Here is a 7742-nt window from a genome sequence, read left to right as displayed (position 1 = left end):
TGAGGACTGATTTTACTCAAATATTGGGATAGGGAGAATATAAGTCAATTTAGAGATTTTAAACATACTTCATATGACAATAAATATAGACAAGTGGAATGTAAATTTTGCATGCATTTTTATGATCAAGGATGAAAATTCAGAGAAATTTTGCACTCGTGGTGGGGTCTTTTGGGGCTACTCAGACTTCCCCAGGAATATATGTTCACTCTTCTCTGCCATTTGGAGTATTTTGGTGGAAATGTTCGAAGATCATGGTATAGAAGAAAGATCAGGGACTTTGAAGTTATACAACCTCAGATTTATCTATATTTTCTGATTTATCTGAAGAAAATCAGTTAATTTCTCTGTGACTCAGTTTGTTCATCTGTAAAATAGGAAATTATAAAGGGAGGTTTATAGGAGAAAATATTTCTAAAGCATACATTATGGATGCTTAGTAAATATTGTCTCAAATTTGTACATGACAAAAGAGGATGAGCTTATTAACATGACTCTTAACTGGAGGTTTCAGCAGGGGTAGTTTTCTTACCTAATTAGAAAAAAAAGTAAAAGTTATGTAACACAATACCTAAATTCAAGTTTCCAGGAAAACATAATAGATGCCCTATAATAGAAATTCCAAAACCAGGTCATCATATACCAAATTTATAAGGGAAATGATCCAGAATAGATTCCAAGAAATAAAAATCTTATTGTAGAGGGGAGTCAGAAGAGAAATTTGTAAAAACATTGTTTTGCAGAGAGCTGTTGCCAGGCTAAGACTACTCCATCTTGCAAAGGAGTAATGGGTTTAGGGGAGATTACCTCCTTCACTTCCGGCCTAGTGAGAGTGTATTTCACCAGACCTTGACATTTATTTCCTGCAGTAGAGAGGCAGAAGATTGGAGTTGTACTCTATTCTGAGAAAGCTAATGTGGCCCTTGGCAGGAGGACAAGGTTGATTGTGTTGGGATTGGTCTGCATTCCTAGTGTTTGGGCAAAACAGTTCTGGGAATCAAATGGGGGCCACTCAAGAAAGAGAGAGAGCTAGGGTAGACTCATGCTTGACCCTATCTAATAGAGCCACTGAAAGGAGTGGAAGGATCCCAGCAACAGGAAGATAGCCACTGAATTCTTAGGAGCAGAAGGAATTGAAAACTACCAACCTAAATAGAAATACATTAACCTATCTAGGTCTTTCGGATTGCAGAAGAGAGATCGTCAGTGATGGAATCCATTGAGGAACACAGAGAAGAGCCAGAGACCCAGAGAGTGGGAGGTCATTCCACTAAGGAAAAAATTACCAATTCCCTTAACCTCCTTTTCCCTGTTTCTGCTTCTATCCTCATGAGACTACACATAGGAGCTGGCAAGTGGGACAGAAAGAAGAAAACCTATCACTCTTCCTTCTCCATATTCTACAAATCATAACATAAGGAAGGAGAGGGGACATTATTATTATTATTATTATTATTATTATTATTATTATTATTTTGGTACCTGGGATTGAACCCAGGAGCGCTTAACCACTGGGCTGCATCTCCAGTCCCTTTTTATATTTTATTTAGAGACGGGATTCCCCCTGAGTTGCTTAGGGCCTGGGTAAGTTGCTGAGGCTGGCTTTGACCTCATGATCCTCCTGCCTCAGCCTCCAGGGCCTCTGAGATTACAAGTATGGGACTCTGTGCCCTGCTGAGGGGACTTATTTTTGAGTGAACACTAAAAAGTTTGATCGATTTCTTAGACTGAATACCTACTGATTACTGAATCAAGATTTTTTTTTAATCACTTAGAGTGACCTTAGAACTGTTTATTCAGAAAGATGTGAATAGAAAATTCTGTGATCTGAACAAGTTTTTTTCCAAGGTCAGGGAAAGCTTGCCTAAGTGGAGAACATTTTATTTGGACATTGGGAGATAATAATAAATTATACCTTAAAAATATTGTTTGTACTTACTAATTTATTCTTTTCTTTATTTTTTTGGCACCAGGGATTGAACTCAGGGGCACATGACCACTGAGCTGCATCCCCAGTCCTTTTTAATATTTTTTTAGAGACAGGGTCTCACTGAGTTGCTTAGGGACTTGCTAAGTTGCTGAGGCTGAACTCGAGATCCTCCTGCCTCAGCCTCCCGAGCTCCTGGGATTATAGGCATGCACCACCATGCCCAGTTTACTAATTCATTCTTTCATTAAGCAAGCATCAGAATGTACATTATGTGCCAGGCATTGTGCTAGGAGTAGGACATAACAGTAAAATAAAAAGGAGCTCTTGCTCTCAAATTACGGTCTATGGCAGGGGTCATCAAATATTTTTCTATAAAGGGCCAGATAGTAAATATTTCAGGCTATGTGGGACGCATAAGAATGATATATTCTTCTTTTTAAAACTAATTCTTTAAAATGTAAAATATATACATATATATTTGTATATATGTGTATATATACATATATTTAATCTTGAGAGCTGTACAGAGACAATAGGTCAGATTTTGCCAGTGGGCCCTAGTTTACTGATTCCTAAATGATGGAGGAAGCACAATTTAAAAAATCACCAGTGGTGGAGCAGTGGTGCACACCTGTAATCCCAGTGGCTCTGGAGGCTGAGGCAGGAGGATAGTGAGTTCAAAGCCAGCCTCAGCAAAATCGAGGTGCAAAGAAACTCAGTGAGACCCTGTCTCTAAATAACATACAAAATAGAACTGGAGATGTGGTACAGTGGTTGAGTGCCCCCGAGTTCAATCCCTAGTGCACCCCCCCAAAAAAAAACCCTGCCTATTACCATATATTTACTGTGATTAAAGATATGGTTAGGGCATTTGAGGAGAAGACACTTAAGAGCATTATCTAACTCTGACTAGGAAAATAAGACTTCTAGGAAGATGCAATGTGGATTTGAGACCTGAGAGAGAAGTAGGAGTCAGTGTTAAAGGAAGTGGGTAGTATTCAAGGTAGAGAGAGCAGCCTAAACAGGAGCACCACAGCTTGAGATAACCTGGTTCACTTTGGAAACTACAGAAGGGAGAAACCGAACCTTAGAGAGGTTAAATATTTTGCTCAAGGTCACAGAGCTAGTAAGTGATGGAACCTAGACTCTTAACCCAGGTGTGTGTGACTCCAAACCTGTGCAACTCCAAACCACTAGAACATATTGCCCTAGCCCTGAAGCTATGTGATTCACTTCTAGTGTTTGAGAATCAGTAACTCTATTTGGCTCACTTTTGATTTCCTTGGGGGTGAAATTTCTAAAAGGACTTGCAGACCTTAAAAGTAAGGCAGTGAATCCATAATGTTGGGTTGGCTTAATTAGACCTTTAGTTTTTCCTTTTAAAAACAGCTCCTTCCCTCCCAACAACACTTAGCGCTCATTGCTCAAATTCAAGGAGTTTTCTTGTTTCTTCCTTGTACCAGGTTGGGTTTTTTTCTTTCTTTTTCTGATAGCTAAGGCCTAGCACCAGTATAATGTAATTTCTTACATTGTTGTTATAGATTTAGACTCTTAGAAGGTATGGCAACCTCTGACTTGGGCTACATATGATGATTGGTCCAAATATGGTTACCATCTTATCAATCACATTAATAAACTTAGGCAAGTGAGTTTACTCAGCAAAGATTAAATCTGTCAATTTTATAATGATTGCTTGGTGGGTTTTATTGAGGTAGCATTAGATTAGCTATGTAGCAACTACTCTATAAAAACATTCACTTTAATGTCAGCCATGTACCAAGAACAGAGGTTGAAATGAGGAGGAAGAAGGAATGGTAATGGCCCTACCTTGCTTTTACTGGTCTTCCAGTGGTTATTAACCATGTCTGTGCTTCTCACTGAGGGAACTCTTTCAAAAATGCAGAATCGTGGTCCAATCCTAGGCCTTCTGCATGACGGAGGCCTGAGGATATGTACTTTTATTTTCTTTACGTCTTCTTTATCATTTATTTATTGTGTTAAAACACATGCTCTTTTCAAAACTTTTTTCTTTTTCAAAAATTTTATTTGTTTTGCTTAGATATACATGACAGTAGAGTGTATTTGGACATACTTGTACAAACATGGAATATGTCCTTTTTTTTTTTTTTTTTTTGCAGTGCTGGGGATCAAACCCAGGGATTTGTGCTTGCAATGCAAGCACTCTACTGACTGAGCTATCTCCCCAACCCGGAGTATGTACTTTTAAATGAGCTCTCCAGTTTAAGAGCCACTACCTTGGAGGAATAGACAAGTAGGTGTCTAATGACCTCATTGTACTAAAGAATGTATCAGATACTCTTGGTCTATGCATAGAAATTATGCTTAAGAAGAGATTATATAAAAGTTTGCTATTCTAATGTTTCAGTCTCTCATGCTGTAAAATAATCTTTTACTTCTGTGTCAGCTGGATCCTATCACAGCAATGAATCTGCTTTTTGGTGCTCTACTCCAAGAAGTGGAAGGAATAGCAACATAAGAGTTCAAGCTGTATGCAAATAAATTTATGTATTTCAATAAGTTCAACACAGATTACATGAATGTATTGCCTCAATATCTCAAGATTGCAAAAGAACACAAAAGATATAACTTTAAAACGATGAAGAAAATGAGAAAGGGGCTGTTAGTGGATGAAAGTTGGGTGAAATCTAAGAAGCAGATGGAGGAATGGTAATTGATGAAATAGTATGGGAGAGGCCACAGTTTAGAATACTTGAAGAGGGATGATACAGTAAGAGAAAGTCAGCTGCTATAACTTGGATAAATGTCCCCCCAAACCCCATGATTGAAGACTTGGTCAGCAATGTGATACTAGTGGAACCTTATGGAACCTTTATGTAATGGGGCCTAGTGGAAGGTCCATAGATCATTGGTGTATTCCCTCAAAAAGAATTGTGAGATTGAGATTGTCCTCTCTGTCTCTACCTCTGGTTGAAGATGTAATTGCTTGCTCCAACATGTGCAGCCACCATTGCCATCTGTGTCATAAAACGATGTAGGCAAGGGGCAACCCTCACTGAGCTTGTGCTATACACCATTTAGACTCTGAACCTTTGAAATTGTAACTTGAATAAACCTTCTTTTATTTATAAGTCATTTGCCTCAGGTCTTTCATTATAGTCATGCAAAACTGCCTAATATATCAGTTTTCTTTACCCGAATTGTTTGACAAAAGGAACAAGTGAGAGATAAGGCCGAAAGGGGGTTGAATGAAGTTATTTTTTACACAGTTGATCCCCTCCCCACATTGTCCTCCTCAGACTGGTTGACAGAATGCTCTGCAGCCAGACTATCCAATTCTCCTTGAGTTCCAAAAAAATTGCAGTGCCATTCTTTATAGAAATTCACAGGTCCAAGAGAAAAATCCTTTACATTTTTGCATTTAGGGCATATCCATCAAAATGACCAACTCCTTATTCATGTATATAAAGCTTCTGATCAGTTTTTCATTTCCCCAATTTTCAATTTGAACAAAATATCAATGATCAAAAGATATTTGAGAAAAACTTTCAACATGAAAGAATGATAAATAGAAAGACCTTTGAGAGATCAGGAGTGGTAACACATACTTGTAATCTCAGGAGGTTGAGGCAGGAGGATCACAAGTTTGAGGCTTGCCTCAGCAAATTAGTGGGGTCTTAAGTAATTCCCGTCTCAAAATAAAAAATAAAAAGAGCTGGGGATGTAGCTCAGTGGTTAAGCACCCCTGGGTTCAAATCCCCAGTACTAAAAAAAAAAAAAAAATTCCTTGAGAGAAGTAAAAATGAGAAAATACTAGAAGAGTATATTCAGATATATTAAAAATTGCATTCATATAGCAAGAATAGGATATTTGAAAATAATATGTAGAAAAAAGACATGATGCAAATAAAATAAAAAATGATTGCTGACATAAAATTCAATGAAAGAGATGAGATAGAGTTGAGGTAATATCAAAGAAACTAGAACAAAAAGACCAAAGAAAGGAAGATGCACTAGAAAAAAAAATATGATACAGAGAGGGTAAGTCTTGGAGAACCAACATTTAAATAATAGAAATTCAAGAAAGAGAACAAAAGAAAGAGAAATATCAAAGAAAAAATACAAGAGAAATTTCTGGAGTATATTCTTGTGAAATTTTAGAACACAAAGTATAGAGATATTCTAAAGGCTTCCATAGAGAAAAATAGGTCACATACAAAGAAATCAGAATGATATTGATATTGGATTTCTCATCAGCAATCTCACAGGTAAGACAACGTTGGAGCAATGCCTTCAAAGCTCTGAAGGAAAGTTATTTTCTTCAACCAACTTTCCCTTCTAATCAATAAAGATCTTTTATTATATAATTAACATATCACAAATTGTTCTTATAATCTAGGCTCTTGTTACCATAGGTGGACAACTTTTAGATCTTATTCATCAGTTTACTGAACTGTTCCTTTTTCAGGGATGTAGATCACATTTCAAAATTTTGTGAGGTCCTTGTTTTTACATGTTGTGGCTTGCTGAATCAAAGCAGCTGAATTTGAAACAAGTTCCATGTTATTTCCTCCAAGGATTAATTCATCTGGGGTTGAGAAACTGAATAAGCAACACCTGGCTAATCTGAACCAGGTGTATTTTTCACCCAGTAAGTTTCAGATTTGAACAAGAGACCCACTCTCCTGAATAATGCACTGAGGAGGAAGGGAGCATACTGGGCTCATCCTGTCATGGAGCCCAGTGTAACATGTTCCTTTCTATTTCCCTACCATTTTTCAACCTGAAGCCTCTTCTCTTTCCAAGTAGACTGGGTTCTATGTCGATGTGATTGAAGTCCCTCAGCAGGGTTCCTCTGTGACCCTTCACAATAACTGCATCCATTTTGAGTGATGTGAAGGTTTTTGGAGATGTTGACAGTGTGACTGCTAAGAATGATCTTCATTTTTTAAAAAGTGTGTGTACCACTGCACCAGGCTTACTTTGGTTAGTTTTTAATTACTTAAAAAAATTAGTCTAATTTTTTTCCATGTTTTGCCTAGTGAAGATGGTTATGGACCATGGGATTTATATCAGAAAAAATTAAATAGTAAGTACTTGTTGAACACTTATTATGTGTCAAGAACCCAGGTGCAGCTGGGGAACTCAGTGTTTAAGACCCAGACTCTGTCCAAAAAAAAAAACCCCAAACAAACCAAAAACTTAAAATGTAGTTGGGTAAAGCAGACCAGTACAGAAAACAATTAGAGAGTAAAATTATGCCCACTAGAAAATAAAGAAGTAAGAAAGTGAAGTTTGGATTAAAATTAGGGAAGACATCAGGTAGAAGTGGGGCATGCTTATCATCTTAAGTGATAGTAAAAGATGGGACGAGGTCAAGAGAGGAGGTGCCTAAAGGACAAACAGGCAACTTGAACAATGACTTGGAGATTGTTTTCTTCTTAGTCATGTATTATGAGGTAGAAATTTATATATTCTCTAATATCACTGAAAATTCTTTCTCTTTAAATCTTCCTAATATAACAACTTTCTCTGAGTGGATTATTTTTTTTGTTGCTGACAGTGCAGTAAATTTTCTGTCACTTTGCAGACTGGGAACTGCCATTTACTAAATGAGCTCTTCTCCATTCTGTGCTCCCTTGGTGCCAAGTGTTAATAAAGACAGATGGGTTTCCCCATCGTGAGGCTGCTTCCCATCTCCAGCTGATGCATATGAGGCTGAGTGCCTGACCTCTGTGTTGTCAGACAATATAAAAGGCATCATCCTTATTTATTGCTATACTTTAATTACTAGGGGGAGAGTATCAATTAAGGAACAAAGGTTTTTCAAAAT

General features: G+C 37.4%; 1 pseudogene; it reads right to left on the bottom strand.

Annotated features, from left to right (window-relative positions):
• Positions 1-6354: 6354 nt before the first annotated feature.
• On the bottom strand, positions 6355-6854 carry LOC124972538 (60S ribosomal protein L9-like; annotated as a pseudogene).
• Between the last annotated feature and the right edge of the window lie 888 nt (positions 6855-7742).

This window comes from Sciurus carolinensis, chromosome X, assembly GCF_902686445.1.
Source record: "Sciurus carolinensis chromosome X, mSciCar1.2, whole genome shotgun sequence".
In the NCBI taxonomy this organism is placed as follows: domain Eukaryota; kingdom Metazoa; phylum Chordata; class Mammalia; order Rodentia; family Sciuridae; genus Sciurus; species Sciurus carolinensis.
This window is presented reverse-complemented; position numbering and strand designations above follow the sequence as displayed.